General features: G+C 38.7%; 11 non-coding genes and 2 pseudogenes across 11 annotated transcripts; all 13 read right to left on the minus strand.

The window, feature by feature from the left end:
• Positions 1–75: 75 nt before the first annotated feature.
• Positions 76–194, minus strand: LOC122012935. Its single transcript, XR_006120375.1, has one exon. It is a non-coding gene; the product is annotated as a 5S ribosomal RNA (ribosomal RNA).
• A 305-nt stretch (positions 195–499) lies between these two features.
• LOC122013227 lies at positions 500–618 on the minus strand. Its single transcript, XR_006120547.1, has one exon. It is a non-coding gene; the product is annotated as a 5S ribosomal RNA (ribosomal RNA).
• A 1,099-nt stretch (positions 619–1,717) lies between these two features.
• Positions 1,718–1,836, minus strand: LOC122012948. Its single transcript, XR_006120379.1, has one exon. It is a non-coding gene; the product is annotated as a 5S ribosomal RNA (ribosomal RNA).
• A 314-nt stretch (positions 1,837–2,150) lies between these two features.
• On the minus strand, positions 2,151–2,269 carry LOC122012956 (annotated as a pseudogene).
• Positions 2,270–2,584: 315 nt separating this feature from the next.
• On the minus strand, positions 2,585–2,703 carry LOC122012960. Its single transcript, XR_006120380.1, has one exon. It is a non-coding gene; the product is annotated as a 5S ribosomal RNA (ribosomal RNA).
• Positions 2,704–3,439: 736 nt separating this feature from the next.
• Positions 3,440–3,558, minus strand: LOC122013220. Its single transcript, XR_006120540.1, has one exon. It is a non-coding gene; the product is annotated as a 5S ribosomal RNA (ribosomal RNA).
• Positions 3,559–4,764: 1,206 nt separating this feature from the next.
• Positions 4,765–4,883, minus strand: LOC122012972. The gene has a single exon (XR_006120381.1). It is a non-coding gene; the product is annotated as a 5S ribosomal RNA (ribosomal RNA).
• A 304-nt stretch (positions 4,884–5,187) lies between these two features.
• Positions 5,188–5,301, minus strand: LOC122013231. The gene has a single exon (XR_006120551.1). It is a non-coding gene; the product is annotated as a 5S ribosomal RNA (ribosomal RNA).
• Positions 5,302–5,596: 295 nt separating this feature from the next.
• Positions 5,597–5,715, minus strand: LOC122012984. The gene has a single exon (XR_006120383.1). It is a non-coding gene; the product is annotated as a 5S ribosomal RNA (ribosomal RNA).
• A 700-nt stretch (positions 5,716–6,415) lies between these two features.
• On the minus strand, positions 6,416–6,534 carry LOC122013222. The gene has a single exon (XR_006120542.1). It is a non-coding gene; the product is annotated as a 5S ribosomal RNA (ribosomal RNA).
• Positions 6,535–6,847: 313 nt separating this feature from the next.
• Positions 6,848–6,966, minus strand: LOC122012996. The gene has a single exon (XR_006120386.1). It is a non-coding gene; the product is annotated as a 5S ribosomal RNA (ribosomal RNA).
• A 298-nt stretch (positions 6,967–7,264) lies between these two features.
• LOC122012985 lies at positions 7,265–7,377 on the minus strand (annotated as a pseudogene).
• Positions 7,378–7,670: 293 nt separating this feature from the next.
• On the minus strand, positions 7,671–7,789 carry LOC122012998. The gene has a single exon (XR_006120387.1). It is a non-coding gene; the product is annotated as a 5S ribosomal RNA (ribosomal RNA).
• Positions 7,790–21,218: the final 13,429 nt, after the last annotated feature.

A 21,218-nucleotide genomic window follows, 5' to 3' on the forward strand; every position in this document is an offset into this window, starting at 1 on the left:
GGAAAATAGAGACACGCGGATACCACGCTTTTATTAAAAACAACAATAGCAATAATAATCCTAGAATAACAAAAATAGGTGCAACACGAGGACTTCCCAGGGGGTCACCCATCCTAGTACTGCTCTCGCCCAAGCACGCTTAACTTCGGAGTTCTGATGGGATCCGGTGCATTAGTGCTGGTATGATCGCACCCATCCTCTCTGCCACACTCTCCCTATTTAAACCGCCAACCGCCCTCCCTCGCGCGAATCGACCCTCCGCCGCCAAACCCCTCCCCGAAACAACCCGACAACAAAAATCGAAAAAAAATTAAAAGCCAACTAAACAACCACCACCGCAGCTTCCCGTGCGGTCACCGCCGCCTTCCCGGACGCGGACGAAGGGAACCCCAAACAAGAGACAATTAACGAATAAACAACCCACGGAAAATAGAGACACGCGGATACCACGCTTTTATTAAAAACAACAATAGCAATAATAATCCTAGAATAACAAAAATAGGTGCAACACGAGGACTTCCCAGGGGGTCACCCATCCTAGTACTGCTCTCGCCCAAGCACGCTTAACTTCGGAGTTCTGATGGGATCCGGTGCATTAGTCGTGGTATGATCGCACCCATCCTCTGCCACCTCTCCTATTTAAACCATGGCCTCCCTCCTGTGAATCGACCCTTCGCCGCCAAACCCCTCCCTCCCCCGACGAAACAACCCGACAACAAAAATCGAAAAATTAAAAGCCAACTAAACAATCCACCACAGCTTCCCGTGCGGTCACCACTGCCTTCTGGGGGAAGGGAACCCCAAACAAGAGACAATTAACGAATAAATAACCCACGGAAAATAGACACGCGGATACCACGCTTTTATTAAAAACAACAATAGCAATAATAATCCTAGAATAACAAAAATAGGTGCAACACGAGGACTTCCGGGTCACCCATCCTAGTACTGCTCTCGCCCAAGCACGCTTAAGTTCTGATGGGATCCGGTGCATTAGTCTTGGTATGATCGCACCCATCCTCTGCCACACTCTCCTATTTAAACCGGCAACCGCCCTCCCTCCGCAGATCGACCCTCACGCAAACCCTCCTCCCAGGCGAAACAACGAGCAACAAAATCGAAAAAAATTAAAAGCCAACTAAACAACCACCACATGACTTCCCGATGCGGTCACGCCGCCCTTCGGGGCAGGACGAAGGAACCCAAACAAGAGACAATTAACGAATAAGCAGACCGGAAAATAGAGACCCGCAGATACCACGCTTTTATTAAAAACAACAATAGCAATAATAATCCTAGAATAACAAAAATAGGTGCAACACGAGGACTCCCCGGGGTCACCCATCCATCCTCTCTCGCCCAAGCACGCTTAACCCGAGTTCTCAACTGATGGCATTGGTTCTTTGGTATGCTCACCCATCCTCTGCCACTCTCCTATTTAAACCCAACCGCCCTCCTCGCGCGAATCGACCCTCCACCGCCAAACCCCTCCCTCCCCCGACGAAACAACCCGACAACAAAAATCGAAAAAAAATTCAAAGCCAACTAAACAACCACCACCGCAGCTTCCCGTGCGGTCACCGCCCCGGACGCGGACGAAGGGAACCCCAAACAAGAGACAATTAACGAATAAACAACCCACGGAAAATAGAGACACGCGGATACCACGCTTTTATTAAAAACAACAATAGCAATAATAATACTAGAATAACAAAAATAGGTGCAACACGAGGACTTCCCAGGGGGTCACCCATCCTAGTACTGCTCTCGCCCAAGCACGCTTAACTTCGGAGTTCTGATGGGATCCGGTGCATTAGTGCTGGTATGATCGCACCCATCCTCTCTGCCACACTCCCCCTATTTAAACCGCCAACCGCCCACCCGCTCGCGGAACTTCACTCGTGTGCTAATCCCATCCCTCCCCCCGACGAAACAACCCGACAACAAAAATCGAAAAAAAATTAAAAGCCAACTAAACAACCACCACCGCAGCTTCCCGTGCGGTCACCGCCGCCTTCCCGGACGCGGACGAAGGGAACCCCAAACAAGAGACAATTAACGAATAAACAGCCCACGGAAAATAGAGACACGCGGATACCACGCTTTTATTAAAAACAACAATAGCAATAATAATCCTAGAATAACAAAAATAGGTGCAACACGAGGAGTTCGGAAGAGGGCAGCCAAGGGAAAACTGCTCTCGCCCAAGCACGCTTAACTTCGGAGTTCTGATGGGATCCGGTGCATTAGTGCTGGTATGATCGCACCCATCCTCTCCGCCACACTCTCCCTATTTAAACCGCCAACCGCCCTCCCTCGCGCGAATCGACCCTCCGCCGCCAAACCCCTCCCTCCCCCCGACGAAACAACCCGACAACAAAAATCGAAAAAAAAATTAAAAGCCAACTAAACAACCACCACCGCAGCTTCCCGTGCGGTCACCGCCGCCTTCCCGGACGCGGACGAAGGGAACCCCAAACAAGAGACAATTAACGAATAAACAGCCCACGGAAAATAGAGACACGCGGATACCACGCTTTTATTAAAAACAACAATAGCAATAATAATCCTAGAATAACAAAAATAGGTGCAACACGAGGACTTCCCAGGGGGTCACCCATCCTAGTACTGCTCTCGCCCAAGCACGCTTAACTTCGGAGTTCTGATGGGATCCGGTGCATTAGTGCTGGTATGATCGCACCCATCCTCTCTGCCACACTCTCCCTATTTAAACCGCCAACCGCCCTCCCTCGCGCGAATCGACCCTCCGCCGCCAAACCCCTCCCTCCCCCCGACGAAACAACCCGACAACAAAAATCGAAAAAAAAATTAAAAGCCAACTAAACAACCACCACCGCAGCTTCCCGTGCGGTCACCGCCGCCTTCCCGGACGCGGACGAAGGGAACCCCAAACAAGAGACAATTAACGAATAAACAACCCACGGAAAATAGAGACACGCGGATACCACGCTTTTATTAAAAACAACAATAGCAATAATAATCCTAGAATAACAAAAATAGGTGTAACACGAGGACTTCGGGGGTCACCCATCCTAATCTTGCTCTCCAAGCACGCTTAACTGGAGTTCGATGGGATCCGGTGCATTAGTGTTGGTATGATCGCACCCATCCTCTCCACACTCTCCCTATTTAAACCGCCAACCGCCCTCCCTCGCGCGAATCGACCCTCCGCCGCCAAACCCCTCCCTCCCCACGACGAAACAACCCGACAACAAAAATCGAAAAAAAATTAAAAGCCAACTAAACAACCACCACCGCAGCTTCCCGTGCGGTCACCGCCGCCTTCCCGGACGCGGACGAAGGGAACCCCAAACAAGAGACAATTAACGAATAAACAACCCACGGAAAATAGAGACACGCGGATACCACGCTTTTATTAAAAACGACAATAGCAATAATAATCCTAGAATAACAAAAATAGGTGCAACACGAGGACTTCCCAGGGGGTCACCCATCCTAGTACCGCTCTCGCCCAAGCACGCTTAACTTCGGAGTTCTGATGGGATCCGGTGCATTAGTGCTGGTATGATCGCACCCATCCTCTCCGCCACACTCTCCCTATTTAAACCGCCAGCCGCCCTCCCTCGCGCGAATCGACCCTCCGCCGCCAAACCCCTCCCTCCCCACGACGAAACAACCCGACAACAAAAATCGAAAAAAAATTAAAAGCCAACTAAACAACCACCACCGCAGCTTCCCGTGCGGTCACCGCCGCCTTCCCGGACGCGGACGAAGGGAACCCCAAACAAGAGACAATTAACGAATAAACAACCCACGGAAAATAGAGACACGCGGATACCACGCTTTTATTAAAAACAACAATAGCAATAATAATCCTAGAATAACAAAAATAGGTGCAACACGAGGACTTCCCAGGGGGTCACCCATCCTAGTACTGCTCGAGATAAATTTCTGGAATCTGATGGGATCATTGTGTGTCCTTAGGTTATGAACCCATTCTCTACGATTGCACTCCTATTTGCCATCCTTATGGATCAGCCTGCCTGACTCCTAGAAAACAACCCGTACAAAAATTAATGCGACAAAAAAAATAATGCCAAGCTAAACATACGAGTTACTAGAAAGAACAAACAAAATGAATATCTAATAGGAATAAGTTGTAGCTACAATTGATAATAAAATGAGAGAAAATAGAGACCGGATACCACGCTTTTATTAAAAACAACAATAGCAATAATAATCCTAGAATAACAAAAATAGGTGCAACACGAGGACTTCCGGGTCACCCATCCTAATCTTGCTCTCGCCAAGCACGCTTAACCCGGAGTTGATGGGATCGGTGCATTAGTCTTTGGTATGATCGCCCATCCTCTCTGCCACCTCTCCTATTTAAACCGACCGCCCTCCCTCGCTGAATCGACCCTCCGCGAGCCTCCCTCCCAGCCGAAACAACACAACAAAATCGAAAAAAAAATTAAAGCCAACTAAACAACCACCACTGACTTCATGCGGTCACCGCCTCCGGACGACGAAGGAACCCCAAACAGACAAATAAAAAGCCCGCCAAACCCCCCTCCCCCGAAACAACCCGACAACAAAATCGAAAAAATTCAAAGCCAACTAAACAACCACCACCGCAGCTTCCGTGCGGTCACCCGCCTTCGGGCGGACGAAGGAAAACAAGAGACAATTAACGAATAAACAGCCCACGGAAAATAGAGACACGCGGATACCACGCTTTTATTAAAAACAACAATAACAATAATCCTAGAATAACAAAAATAGGTGCAACACGAGGACTTCCCAGGGGGTCACCCATCCTAGTACTGCTCTCGCCCAAGCACGCTTAACTTCGGAGTTCTGATGGGATCCGGTGCATTAGTGCTGGTATGATCGCACCCATCCTCTCTGCCACACTCTCCCTATTTAAACCGCCAACCGCCCTCCCTCGCGCGAATCGACCCTCCGCCGCCACTCCCCCCATTCCCCCCGACGAAACAACCCGACAACAAAAATCGAAAAAAAAAATTAAAAGCCAACTAAACAACCACCACCGCAGCTTCCCGTGCGGTCACCGCCGCCTTCCCGGACGCGGACGAAGGGAACCCCAAACAAGAGACAATTAACGAATAAACAGCCTAGACACGCGGATACCACCTTTTATTAAAAACAACAATAGCAATAATAATCCTAGAATAAAAAAAATAGGTGCAACACGAGGACTTCCGGTCACCCATCCTAGTACTGCTCTCGCCCAAGCACGCTTAACTTCGGAGTTCTGATGGGATCCGGTGCATTAGTGCTGGTATGATCGCACCCATCCTCTCTGCCACACTCTCCCTATTTAAACCGCCAACGTCCCTCGCGTGAATCGACCCTCCGCCGCCAAACCCCTCCCTCCCCCCGACGAAACAACCCGACAACAAAAATCGAAAAATTAAAAGCCAACTAAACAAACCACCATAGCTTCCCGTGCGGTCACCACCGCCTTCCGGGGGATGGGAACCCAAACAAGAGACAATTAACGAATAAACAACCCACGGAAAATAGACACGCGGATACCACGCTTTTATTAAAAACAACAATAGCAATAATAATCCTAGAATAACAAAAATAGGTGCAACACGAGGACTTCCCAGGGGGTCACCCATCCTAGTACTGCTCTCGCCCAAGCACGCTTAACTTCGGAGTTCTGATGGGATCCGGTGCATTAGTGCTGGTATGATCGCACCCATCCTTTCTACCACACTCTCCCTATTTAAACCGCCAACGGCCCTCGCGCGAATCGACCCCTCCGCCGCCAAACCCCCCCCTCCCCCGACGAAACAACCCGACAACAAAAATCGAAAAATTCAAAGCCAACTAAACAAACCACCACAACTTCCCGTGCGGTCACCGCCGCCTTCCCGGACGCGGACGAAGGGAACCCCAAACAAGAGACAATTAACGAATAAACAGCCCACGGAAAATAGAGACACGCGGATACCACGCTTTTATTAAAAACAACAATAGCAATAATAATCCTAGAATAACAAAAATAGGTGCAACCGAGGACTTCGGTCACCCATCCTAATCTCTGCTCTCGCCAAGCACGCTTAACCCGAGTTCGATGGGATCGGTGCATTAGTCTTGGTATGATCGCACCCATCCTCTCCGCCACTCTCCTATTTAAACCGCCAACCGCCTCCTCGCGAATCGACCCTCATAGCGACCCCTCCCTCCCCAGCGAAACAACCCGACAACAAAAATCGAAAAAAAAAATAACAAAAACAGTGATTCCCGTGCGGTCACCGCCGCCTTCCCGGACGCGGACGAAGGGAACCCCAAACAAGAGACAATTAACGAATAAACAGCCCACGGAAAATAGAGACACGCGGATACCACGCTTTTATTAAAAACAACAATAGCAATAATAATCCTAGAATAACAAAAATAGGTGCAACACGAGGACTTCCCAGGGGGTCACCCATCCTAGTACTGCTCTCGCCCAAGCACGCTTAACCTCGGAGTTCTGATGGGATCCGGTGCATTAGTGCTGGTATGATCGCACCCATCCTCTCTGCCACACTCTCCCTATTTAAACCGCCAACCGCCCTCCCTCGCGCGAATCGACCCTCCGCCGCCAAACCCCTCCCTCCCCCCGACGAAACAACCCGACAACAAAAATCGAAAAAAATTAAAAGCCAACTAAACAACCACCACCGCAGCTTCCCGTGCGGTCACCGCCGCCTTCCCGGACGCGGACGAAGGGAACCCCAAACAAGAGACAATTAACGAATAAACAGCCCACGGAAAATAGAGACACGCGGATACCACGCTTTTATTAAAAACAACAATAGCAATAATAATCCTAGAATAACAAAAATAGGTGCAACACGAGGACTTCCCAGGGGGTCACCCATCCTAGTACTGCTCTCGCCCAAGCACGCTTAACTTCGGAGTTCTGATGGGATCCGGTGCATTAGTGCTGGTATGATCGCACCCATCCTCTCTGCCACACTCTCCCTATTTAAACCGCCAACCGCCCTCCCTCGCGCGAATCGACCCTCCGCCGCCAAACCCCTCCCTCCCCCCGACGAAACAACCCGACAACAAAAATCGAAAAAAAAAAATTCAAAGCCAACTAAACAACCACCACATGCTCCCATGCGGTCACTTTCCTTCCGGACCCAATCAAAAAAAGAGACAATTAACGAATAAGCAACCCACGGAAAATAGACACGCGGATACCACGCTTTTATTAAAAACAACAATAGCAATAATAATCCTAGAATAACAAAAATAGGTGCAACACGAGGACTTCCGGGTCACCCATCCTAGTACTGCTCTCGCCCAAGCACGCTTAACTTCGGAGTTCGATGGGATCCGGTGCATTTCTTTGGTATGATCGCACCCATCCTCGCCACTCTCCCTATTTAAACCTAACCGCCCTCCCTCGAATCGACCCTCATGAAACCCCTCCCTCCCAAGCGAAACAACCCGACAACAAAAAATAAAAATTCAAAGCCAACTAAACAACCACCACCGCAGCTTCCCGTGCGGTCACCGCCGCCTTCCCGGACGCGGACGAAGGGAACCCCAAACAAGAGACAATTAACGAATAAACAGCCCACGGAAAATAGAGACACGCGGATACCACGCTTTTATTAAAAACAACAATAGCAATAATAATCCTAGAATAACAAAAATAGGTGCAACACGAGGACTTCCCAGGGGGTCACCCATCCTAGTACTGCTCTCGCCCAAGCACGCTTAACTTCGGAGTTCTGATGGGATCCGGTGCATTAGTGCTGGTATGATCGCACCCATCCTCTCTGCCACACTCTCCCTATTTAAACCGCCAACCGCCCTCCCTCGCGCGAATCGACCCTCCGCCGCCAAACCCCTCCCTCCCCCCGACGAAACAACCCGACAACAAAAATCGAAAAAAAATTAAAAGCCAACTAAACAACCACCACCGCAGCTTCCCGTGCGGTCACCGCCGCCTTCCCGGACCCCCAAACAAGAGACAATTAACGAATAAACAACCCACGGAAAATAGCGACACGCGGATACCACGCTTTTATTAAAAACAACAATAGCAATAATAATCCTAGAATAATAACGTGAATCAAATGGAGACATTGGTTCTTGTAATATTTTGCTTAGGTAATCTTTATATTTCTCCAATGTCCAGATTAAATAATCATAATTATATAAATTAATACAACATACTATTTTATATATAATAATTATATAAATTAACTATTTATTTATTTATTTATTTAATAATTTAAATAATATATATTTAAAATAGTAAAAAAATAGAATATCAATTAAACATTAAAATAGTAAACAAATACAAAATAATTTTTAAAAAATCATAATATAAATTTGATTTATTAGAATTTTTATAAAATTTATAATTTTTTTAAAATCTTTTAGAATTTTTAAAATTTTTTTTAGAATTTGTAAAGAAAATTTAAAACATTAAAAACAATTTCAGAATATTATTTAATAAAGTTTATTAAAAATTTTTAAAATTTAAAATATATTTTTTATATTTTATTAGGATAATTTAATTAGGGTTCATGAAAGTCTCTTTCAAATATCACACTTAGTAGGAATTGCTTGATTTATTTAAATTGAAATATTAATTTTGTATAGTAACCCTAAACCCTAAACGGCCCAACACCCGCGCGCGTGCGCCCGCGACACCTCCGGTGCTCAGGATACTTCAGGCGCCCCACGACGCCTCCAACGGCACTGGAAGTGTCCGGCGATGCATCCTTGCTGCTTGAGATGATCGCCCATGGTGTGCCGGTATCGGCTTCCCGACGGAACGGTATTTCATTTGCTGGTTTGATGCATCCGACAAACTTAAGTCCTAATGGAAGGTGGACGCTTGGACGACATGAAACTGTGAAACAACCTGAACACAATGAGTTGTGAAAGGTTATGTGATTTGTAATAGGGTTGGATAGGCTTGATTTCTGCCTTTGAGAAGAAATATAACCTTTGTTGTTGACCTAAGGTTGAGTATAATCTCGAAGGTAGGTTTACAAGGGATTACTAGATAAAGTTGAGCAAAATCCATGTTCGCCCTAATCAACTAGATGCTTAGTGGACTGCCCTATCAACTTAAGTCTTGTGCCCAAGCAAATCCTTACTTTATGTTTGAATTGAGTCGAATGGAATAGATCTCATCAATTGAATCCTTATGAAGTCCACTAAAGTTGAAAGATATTAGTAGATAAGCTTGTAATCTTATTTAGGTTAGTCGACTAGATATAGTCGAGTCAACAAAAGAAATTTGAGTCAACTAAATGCACAAACTAAGTCAATTGGAGATTAGCAATTAGCCAATAAGAATGATTTCAATCACTTGATCAAGGACTAATTTCAATAAAAGGACATTAAGTCAAAGTTATCTGAATGAGGAGTCTTATTCTCTATTTTAGCTCGCCCTTGTTACTACAAATAGGGGGACTGGGAAAGGGACCTTGAATATACAACCAAAACATAACAAAGTGTTCGACAATAACCACCCATTTTAAGGCTTTTGCAGCTCATACTGGTATCTTTTTAGGCATCAATTTTTATATTTTGTAAGATGATATCATTGTACGAGATTTTGTTGGATCGTTGGTGAGGCTAGAGGGAGAGGGAGGGTGAATGGCCCATCTCATACTTGTCTCTACAATTATTTTAGTAAGTAGTAGAATATCAAAGTCTAACACAAAGAAATGCAAACACTTATCATTTTACGTAGTTAGAAACCCCAGGTTTCTACTCCATGACCTATACTCGTTAGTTAGTCACTAATAAAATCCCTCTATATTTTCTCCTTTTTGATTGTCATTCCAAAGGTAAAAAAACTAGTACAATTCGAGCTTGCAATAAACAAGAAAATATAATTGTGGGAAAACATGATTTTATAACTATGAATAATCCTAAAAATTAAGTTAAAAATATTTTATAAATTATGAGATCATGGTTTCATAAATTATGGAATATGATAGCATAACTAATTTGCATACAAGATTGTTTCTTTTTTTTAAGATTATTTGATAAAGAATAAGTTGTGTTATCAATTTATAAAAAAAAAAAAAAGATTAAGATTCCTTATATTGGATAAATTTTTTTAAGTTAATACCATTTTTAATTTTCATCGTAATATAAGAGCGTGAGGCTTTATTGATTTTTTTTTTCTATTTTTCTCTGTTTCTAGAGACAAAACACCTTCATAGTTGAATTCCTTTTCCTAGCTTTTATCATTAGCAGTTTATCTTTATTGCTCCACCTTCATTACTCCTTTTTCCTTGTTTCTTACCTTTTGTAAATTTTAATTTATAAAAATGTCAGGAGTCGTAAAAATAATTGTTAGAAGTTGGAAAACTATAAGAAAATCAAAGTTGCCTACAAATTGAATAAAAAAAATTATCTCAAAAGTCCTAACTTATTCATAATGTACTTAAAAGGAAAGGAAAAGCTAAATCATCTTACAACTATTAGGCTAAATTTAAAGCATAGGATGAAGAAAACTCAATTATTATGTCGTAAAATGGAATTCAATGATTCCTCAGATTAATGTGGACTTACATATTCAAAAGTAAGAGATGCGACTCAAAGTATATAAAGTGAAAGTGAAAACAATAGCCGCTAAACAAGGCTACTAATCAATTGAAAAGGTTATGGTAAGATCTCAAGGCAATCAAATGTTTCAAAGATGCTATTGTTCTAAAGGACTTCATTAAGCATTAAGCAAGATAGAGTTTATGATTTTCTTATAAAACTTAATCTAGAATTTGATCAAATGAGAATCCAAAGTCTTGGTAAACAAGAAATTTCAAGCTTTAATGAAGTGGAAGCATTGGTTCAAGTGTAGAAAAGCAGAGGACTTATGCTCGAATCATAAAGCATGGGTAGTAAACTGCTCCACTAAAAGTGGGGGCATAAAGAGAACAAATAAGGACCAATGCTTAGATGCATATGGCTAATACATAATAAAATGAAACAACACCAAAGGAATCACGTAGGCTCAACCAACAAATGGTCGAGGGGATAAGATCTCTTATTGGTAACCTTGGCAAATACTAGTTCATTGTTGTACTTAGGTATGTTTCCATTCTCTATTGGACTATATATCTTGGATACAAGTTTTCTTTTTACTCTTGGATCATCAATTCAAGAGCCACCTGGCATACGACCCACTCACCAAGTATCTTTTCCACATAGCCCCATGTCTAAGAAATAGCAAAATTGCCACAATAGATGGTTCTTTGACTACTGTAGCTAGTGTAGAAGTTGTTAAAATAAGCCAGCATTGACCATAAAAGATATTTTTGATGTCCCAAATCATCTACAAACATTATCTCTATCCAAAACTTTATTCAAGATTTATGTTGCAATTTAATTCTTCATCATAGTTATAATGGACAAGGATTCATGGAAGATGATTAAACATCATAAAGAACAAGATGGTCTTATTATCTTAAAAGGTCAGATCAGTTAAACATTAGCAGAGACAAGTCAACATTACCAAATACAGCAAGTTACCTTCCTCTTTATTTTTATTAGTTTTAGAACTTTATTTGTCTAATAATAATAAGATCTAGGTTCATCATCACCAACTTGAACATCCATCATTTAGAACCATTAAAATTTTATTTCCATCTTTATTGCAAAGTATAGATGTTGAGGGTTTCCATTATAAAGTATGTGAACTTGCTAAACATAAATATAGGTCTTATCCATTAAGTAATAGAAGCTCTTTTGTCTTTTTTCTAATTTATAGAGATATTTGAGGGTCCTTCAACTAATAATATTCTAGAACAAAATGGTTTGTCTTCTTTATTGATAATTGTATTCATGTTACTTGGACTATTTTTACTTAAACAAATATTAGTAATGTCCTTCCAACTAGAATTTTATTGTCATTGGCAGCAAATGATAGTTGGGAGTTACAACATTTTAGTGCCAAGAATGTATTTTTGTGAAAAGAACTAGTGGGAAAAATTAATTAAACCAGGATATGAAAATAATTTGGATGCTTATTTCGTATATAAATTGAAGAAAACCCTATACAGACTTAAGTAATCACCACGAGCATGATTTAGCATATTTGCAAGAGTTATGATTGTCACATAGTATAGACAAAGCCAAGGGAACTCACATTGTTCATTAAACACTCTTCTTCAAACGAAGTCACATGACTCTTAGTGTGGATGACATAATAATGATGAGAAATAACTGTCAATTTGAAATTAAAGTATTAGAAAAGTTGAAATACTTTCTTCAGATTAAGGTGTATTTTTATCTCCAAATAGAAACAAAATAGAGACCTCCTTAAAGTAACAGCGAGGTAACACACAAGTCAGCAAGTACTACAAAAGACCCAAATCTCATATGCTAGCAGCTCTATTGTAGAATCTTAAAGGAACGCTAAGAAATAGTATTTTGTTCAAAAGAAGTGGAGGTTTGATGCTAGAGGCATATACGAATGCCAACTATGTTGGGTCAATGGTTGATAGATGATCAACCACCACATAGTACACCTTTCTTGGTGGTAACCTCATGATATGGAGAAGCAAGCGCCAGAATGTAGTAGCGCAGTCTACTGTAAAGGCCAAATTCCATGTAATGACTTAAGGTGTGTATGAATTATTTTAGTTAAGATATCTTAAAAGATCTAAAGGTCAAATGAGATGACCCAATGAGACTTTCCTGTGATAATAAGTCTACGATTAGACTAACTCAAAATACGGTACAACGAATCAAGCACATTGAAATTGACAGATACTTCATCAAGGAGAAACTAGAGAGTAGGTTGGTTTATACCCATATCTATTTACACATGGATGAGTTGCAGATATACTACCTAAAGGGTTAACTAACTCAGTGTTTGAAAATATTGTGACCAAACTGAGAACAATAAATATCTATTGACTAGCTTAATGGGAGTATGGGAAAAGATGATTTTGCAACCATGAATCTCCTTAGAAATTAGGATGAAAATATTTCATAAATCATGAGATTATCGTGGTGTAGCTAGTTTTCCTAAAAAAATGTTTAGTTTTTAGAAAAGTTTGTTATTTGGTGTTATCAATTTATAGAAGGGGTTAAGATCTCATGTGTTAGATAAGTTTTTGAATTAATATAATTTTTAGTTTTCATCAACAATGCTAAGCAAATGTACTTTATAACATAAGAAACAATTACAAAATTAAGCTATTCATTGGCTTGTTATTCCTTGATTTCTATCTCATTTGAATGCTCAAGAAAGCTGTCAAATTCTTCCCTTAAGTGGATTCTTAAAGGCTTTTTGTTTCCAACTACTACTGCTACTACTTGGTAAGTCTAATTGCATCAACTAAGTTGGTTGATCCTTATTTGACTGACTACTTGACTCCTAATAAATAGTTGAATTGACTGATCTTCAGTTAACTGACATACTGTAGCATCTAAAGCATCTTACAATCACAACCAATCTTGTCAACTCTCTTCCTAAGTCCTGTTATTTCAGCAGTTGACTGTTCCGCTCATCAATTATTTGATCCATTCATAAGCAAACAAACCTAACTGAACTCAACTACTTAGTTAACTCAATCATCAGTCCACTAAATCATTAACTTCGATCAACTAAGTCGTTGCTTAAGTCAAGTTTATCCAAAACTCAAACAACTATAGGTCACTTGTAGACTTTTATCTTATATAAATTTTTTGGCAAGCAGTCACGCCATAGGGACTTTCTCATCTTGCCAAGAAGTGTTGCCTCTAAATTTCCCTTGCTAAGAAATCGTGTATCTGGAACTTCCAATTGCTTAGTATAAGTCACCCTTGACCTATCAGCATTTCCCTTTGCCGAGAAGCCTAGTCCCCAGGTCTTCGTCATCTGCTCAAAGTCAATCAACCATAACTTCCACTATTTCCACTTCCCTAGGCATAGGTACACGTTGAACGCCAAGACTTACACTTGCCAAGCATATAATTAAGTTTGATTTGCCTAGACTTCCTTCACTTGCTAAGCACACACGCAAACTTGAGGTGTCCAGACTTCCTTCATTTGCTAAGCATTCAGTCAACCTTGACTTATCAAAACTTCATACAATGTCCACTGTTGTTTGACTTTCTACTTAGTGACACTAGTTAAACTTTCTAGCTACTTGCCAACACCCATTGGACTTTCTACTTGTCAAGTCCTATTAGAGTTTTCACTTGCCAAATGCTAGTCACCTTTGAGCATTTGTACTTTATCCAATGAACATACGCAAAGCACCATTACACCCCCTTGATGTTTGACAATCTATTTATGTTAGGCCCAATAGTATATTTCAATTCTAGATTCTATCTCCTATGTTAAAATGTTAAAGTTAAATGAAGTTTCTTACCTTAAAGGTTTTTTCTCCCCCTTTGACATACATCAAAAAGATCATTCAAAAACTCATTTCTCTCTCAAAATTTAATGTCAAACTTAAATGAAGATTCTTTATTTAATCTCTTCTCCTCTTTGGCACACATCCAAATTCATCCTTTCTACAAACATTCCAAGTTCTCCTCCTTTCAATATTGAAAGACTCCACTTCTTCCTCTTGAAAGGTGATTCCACTGCTCAATCTTTAGCCTATCATCTTATCAACGTGGATACATTCCCCATGTTTCAATCTTGGAGTGACCATTTTTGGGTTCATCCATCCAAAATAAGATAGGATCACATATGCATAAAACATTCAACCCCGAATTTTCTTCAATAGCATTTGTTATAAGCTATACCACTTAATGAAAAATAGTCACAATTTAACCTTCAATTTGTTTACCCCTTGTTGAGATAACTTGATATGATCTAAATTACATATGATTAAGTATCTCTAAGCAAAAAATTCAACCTTGAATTTCTCTTAATGTTCAAATGTATTACCTTGATGCTTCTTCAAATTAGATTTCATTCCCTGATTTCAAATTTCACCATAAAATTTCAATCGCTAAGGAAATCCTCCTCCCCTTAAGAAATCATTTTCTAGGTGAAAGAACTAATCCACCCCTTATTTGAACTTTCTACCCTCATTCAATCATTTTCTCTTTTGGAAATTCAATTTGCACCAACAATGTCTCTTACAATTCATAATCTGAATTCTAACACTTGCTTAGGTGTTTAAAAGCGGTACCAACAATGTCTCTTTTACATCCTTTGCTTCCCTCCTTTTATGTTCCCGATAAGAGGTACCAGCATCTTTTCTTTTCTAGTCCCTATAAATCTACCATTCATTTCAGTTAAACGATGAGGGGCAGTAGTTTAGTCTTTTCTTGTGCTAGTAGCATACTCTAAAGCCTTAATCTAAAGAATAGTCACTTTAGGTTTGGTAGTTTAGCCCGTCTCAACGTGGCTCTAATAATAATAATAGCATTTGTCCCTCTCCTTAGTAGTTGATCAATTATATATACCCTCTTGCAATATCTTTCTAATATTTGAGTCTTTAATTATAAACTACTTAAGATGTTCCCTTGGGGGTTGAGCCTCTTTCCTTACCCTTGCAGCAATGCCATTTTTTGGAGCGGTCAACGAGTTCCCACTTTCTTTTATATTTTCGGTTAAGTTGGAGTGGGGGTGGGATGGGGGCAGGGGTGACTGATTTCTCTAATTCAATTGATTGTGTTCTATTTTCTTTAGCAGTTAAAGCTTTAAAACTCAAACAAAATTTTGTAGTGACATTATTTATATCATTTTCCACCAGTTTTGGGTAGGCGAGATCCTCTAGTCCACACTTTACGGACCAGAGAATGGATCATAGAGGTTGATTGGTTTATTTGGATGGACCCCACATGATAAACGATGGGATCCATCTAAAACAACCAATTAATGTAGTGGTCCATCTTCTGGACCGCAAAGTGCGGTCCAGAGGATTCGCTCTCAGTTTTGGATAACTAAAAGTAGTTTTCTAGAAATATATTTTGTATTTTCAAAAATTGGTACAAAATTGAAAAGCCTTGAAACTTATGGTGTCTCAATTCACATTTTATATAAATGCTAATTTTGGCAACTTCTACAAACAAACAGATAGGTACCACCACATTTTTAAAAAAACTAAATGATATTTTTAAAATAAATTTTCAATCATAATCATTATGTACATAAGTCTTCATAGTCCCTATGATTGGTTATTTCAAGATTCCTATATCTAGATGATACTTAGCTCAATACATCTCATCTAGCATCTAGAGCCTAGATCATCTAGTGCTTAGATTCCTATATCTTACATTGAACTGAGATTGTTTCAGAATTCTTCATTTAAAGCAATCATGCAATTCTTCCTACCTAGGATATGTTATCATCCTTAATACTAATTGATTGATATAATTAAATACACACGCTTGTAAATAAGCCTAGCATTATTAGAATATGAAATAGAATAAGCTTAAACATGTAGCAATTAGAAAGATATTAATTTAATCAAATTGGCATTCATGGTCGGTCCCAAGCTCGAATAAAGTAGGAGGATTGCATTAGATTGTCAATTAACATTAATACTAATGTAAATGTTCAATAAATTGATTTATTAAACTATTATATTAATGCTAAACTGTTCCTCGGAATGAACACGTTGCAGGGTACGACTGTAACGTCTCGGCAAGGACCGCTACATCTCCAGAACTTGGATGTAGTGCTAAATATGTAAAAGTATTAAATATGTAAGAGTTTGCATTCCAGAGTCCGACTGTAACGTATCTGCAAGTACCGCTATATCTCTATGAGAACTTGGATGTCGTGTTAAATAAGCAAGAGTTCTCATGTCATAAGTTAGATAAAAACAAATATTATAGGAAAACTGGAACATAAGAACCCTCACTCTAAATCAATAGAGATAGTAGATACGATGATTAGGAGAAGAATTAGTATTTAGCAAATACAAGAGATAAAATGGATAGGCAAAAATGCAAAGATGATAGAGAACTTGGGTTTTAAGTTATGGTACACAGAAAAGAGTAAAACAAAAAATGAAATGGGTATCATTGTAAATAGTTCGTTAAACGATGAAGTTGTTGGAGTAATTAAAAAAGGAGATAGAATTATAGCTCTCAAGATAGTAGTAGCAAAAGAAATTATGAATGTAATTAGCATATATGCACTAGAATTAGATGAAGCTACCAAACTAAGATTTTGGGATAACCTAGATGAAGTATTACAAAACATTCCACCAAATGAAATGATTTTAATAGACAGCAATCTAAATGGGCATGTTTGAGTGAAAATGAGGAATATGAGAGAGTACACGAGCGTTATGGGTTTGGAACGAGAAATGAAGAAGGAAAAACTATATTAGATTTTGCGATAGCATAAAACCTTATATTAATTAATATATTTTTTAAGAAAAGAGAAAAACACTTAGCTACATTCAAAAGGGCAGCCCGGTGCACGAAGCTCCCGCCATGAGGGGTCCCGAGAAAAAATCCATTGTACGCGGCCTTATCCTGCTTTTTGCAAGAGGTTGTTTTCATTATTCGAACCTGTGACCTTTTGGTCACATGGCAACAACTTTACCGTTGCATTAAGGCTCCCCTTCACTTAGGTACATTCAAAAGTGAGAATAATAAATCACAAATTGACTTTCTTATGGTTAAGAAGAAGAATAGAAATGTTTGTAAAAATTACAAGGTTATTGAAAGTTTAACTACTCAACATACGTTATTAGCGTTGGATATACGTCTCAAGCATAGTATCAATGGAAGGAAAATATATATGACTCTTAAAATTAAATGGTGCAAGTTAAAGGATGGAAAGAAAAACATATTTAACGAGAAGGTAGGAGTACAAACATTAAGTGACATATACAATGACTCTAATACGACATGGGATAAGATGATATCAAAATTGAAAATAATAACTAAAACTGTGCTCGGTGAATTAAAGGGACATATACCACCAAGTAAAGAATCTGGATGGAAATTAATATATATTTGTAAGAGAAAGTACAAGAGAAAACAAGAAATTATATATTTGTAAGAATGAACAAAACTTTAAAAAAATATATGATAACCAAGAAAAAACTAAAAAAGCGATGAATGAATCAAAAAATGAAACTCACAGAAAGTAGTGAATGAAGTAAAAATTGAAACTTTTGAATGATTATATCGAAAATTGGATACAAAAGAAGGGAAAAAAGATATTTATAGAATAGTTAAAGTGAGAGAAAGGAAGACAAGAGATTTTATCCAAATAAAATGTATTAAAGATGAATGCAATAGGGTACTAGTAAACGATGAAGAAATTAAAGAGAGTGGAATTGATATTTTAATCAACTTTTTAATAAAGGTTTAGATAACCAAATGAGTATAGAAATTTAAATTTTTATCGTAGAATTCAAATTTCAGAAATAGAATAAATTTTAAATGGGATACACAATGAAAAAGCGTTGAACTAGATGATATTCCGATAGAGCTATGGAAGAGTCTAAGAAAATAAGGTATTGAATAGCTTACAAAATTATTTAACATGATATTGAAAATGAAAAAAATATCTAATCAATGGCGGATGAATACTCTAGTTCTCTTATATAAGAACAATGAAGACGTACAAAATTGTACAAACTATAGAAGTATTAAACTATGAGTCACACTATAAAATTTTAGGAAAGAGTAATAGAAAAAATCATGTTGACTTTAAATCAATTTGGTCTATGCCTGGAAAGTCGATAATATAAATTATGCATCTTCTCAATTAACTAATCGAAAAGTATCAGAAGCAAAAATAAAATTTACACATGCTATACTTGCCTTAGAAAAAAGTTATGATAGAGTACAAAGAGAAATTATATGGAGAATTCTATAAAAGAGATGTGTTAACGTAACATATATTGAACTAATTAAGGATATGTATAAGAATATAACGACCAGAATAAAAACTTCAGACGGATTAATGGAAACATTTCCAATAAAAATATGATTACATCAAGGATCAACTCTAAGTTCCTATATTTATACTAATTATGAATGAACTGACACATTCAAGACAAAGTATCATGGTGTATGTTGTTTATAGATAATATAGTTTTGGTAGATAAGACATGTGAAGGAATAAATGTTAAACTAGAATCTTAGCGGAAAACACTAAAAATGAAAGGTTTTAGACTTAATAGAGTAAAGACAAAATATATGGAATTAAAGTTTAGCAATATTAGATATAATGAGACAATTGTTAAGATAGGAGATGACGAGTTATTCGGAACTGAGAGTTTTAAGTATGTAGAATCATTTTTGCAAAATGATATAGGGATTTTGAGAGATGTACAAGCAGATTGTTGAAATGAAGGAGAGATTGTTGAAATAAAGGAGAGTGTTAGGTATTTTATGTAATCATAAAGCACCTTTAAAACTTAAAAGGAAGTTATACAAAATGGCGATTAGACATGATAAGTTACATGGCGTTAAATATTAGGCTATGACTTGAGAGCAGAAGATGAGAATTGCAGAGATAAGAATATTAAGGTAGATGGGCGAACATACGAAAATGGGCAGAATAAGAAATGAAGGTATTAAAGAAAAAGTCAGAATTGTATCTATTGAGGGAAAACTCCGATACACACATTTAAGATTGTACAAATATGTACTTAGACGACCAATAAATGCCCCAGCTAGACGATTTAAATAAATATGCACATCAAACGAGAAAAACGAAAAAAGACTTAATTAGCAATAATAAACAAAATAAAATTTATTTAAATATAGATGATGATATAGTATGGGATAAAGTCCAATGGCATAAAAGAATCCATATAGTCGACCCCACCTAGTGATATAAGGCTTGGTTGTTATTGTTGACATCATTAAATAATTATCCATCGTGTCATATGTATTAATTCCTAAATTAGAAGTTTCATCATGCATCATAAGCATTTATAAATGTTTTTTCTCCATGCATAACTTTATCTAATAATGTGCCAAAGTCATAAGATACAACTTAACACGCCTCAGGAGTTTAAATCTTCTTCATACATTCTAAACATAAATCTCTAACTAATTATCTTAATGCATGAGCCTATCCTAACGTATTAGTCACCTAGATGAGTTATCCATTTATTTAAATTTATTAGAACACTCTATACCTTTTAAAATAGAGTTAGGATATTCCATCTCCAAGGTACCTAACATGGTTTCAAATTTCGAGACATGCCAGAGTTACAGACCGGAACGATACAGTTTCGGTATCGTACCGTGTCATGCCGATGCAATTTCAGTAGTTTTTAATTTTAAATATAAATGTAAGGCAAAACAAATAAATATATTTTTCTTTAAAGAAAATTGATATATGAACAACTCAAATTAAAATTGATACATCATAATACAATACCTTACTAATATAAAAAGGAGTGATGTGAACAAGATAAAAGCATTGGTTCTTGCAACATTCTGGTTAAATCAACTCATAGTTTCCAATACCCAAATTAAATAATCATCCCATGACATGCAATATTGATATTAATTTCTCCACATGTCCATCAGCATGTCTTGATTGACCCCGAAAGTTGAATTTGAACTGGCACCACTGGAATTGGAACTGGTACAGGTACAGGCACAGGAAAAGGATAAGCATACGTCCCTGAGATCTGATATGATGGATCACCATATGATGCATCGAACTATAATAAGAAGGCTGAGAGTATAATAAACTTCGATCAGAATCAATCTCAGTAAACTCCCCTGTATATCATGATAATTATGGGCTTTCCTTTCTTTATCACCCTTAGATCAACATTGATACTGAGTTTTAATAATTCTACCTCCATGATCTTCATCTTGGGTTGTATGTGTTATCTTTCTCACATGTCCAAGGCTCTGGTGCCGGAGTAGGGGGAACATAAGTGCTACAGTCACCAGATGCATCACCACTGCCATCACTTCCATTAGTACTTGCACTGCTATTGACATCACTATCATCATTTCGAACTTCTCGTCAGACTATAGTGTCAGAAGGTGAGGATGTTTCATCACTATCATCATGCTCTTGTTCATCAATTGCATCGAGTGGATTTTCACTAATTCTCAATTGACCCCTTTCTTTAAAAGCAAGAGTTTTGACTTTTCTTTTCTCTTTAGTAAAAATTGCAGGAGGTTTACCTTTGTCTTTATCTACAGACTTTGGTTGACTTTGAGGTTGAGATGTTTGAGAACATCTCGGTCATGATCCAAAAAATCGAAATTCTTGGTCAAAAGCCTCATCATTATATTCTTCGCTGACATCTCCTCTAGCTTGTATTTTTTCAATC

The sequence above is a fragment of the Zingiber officinale genome, chromosome 8A, assembly GCF_018446385.1.
Source record: "Zingiber officinale cultivar Zhangliang chromosome 8A, Zo_v1.1, whole genome shotgun sequence".
In the NCBI taxonomy this organism is placed as follows: Eukaryota; Viridiplantae; Streptophyta; class Magnoliopsida; order Zingiberales; family Zingiberaceae; genus Zingiber; species Zingiber officinale.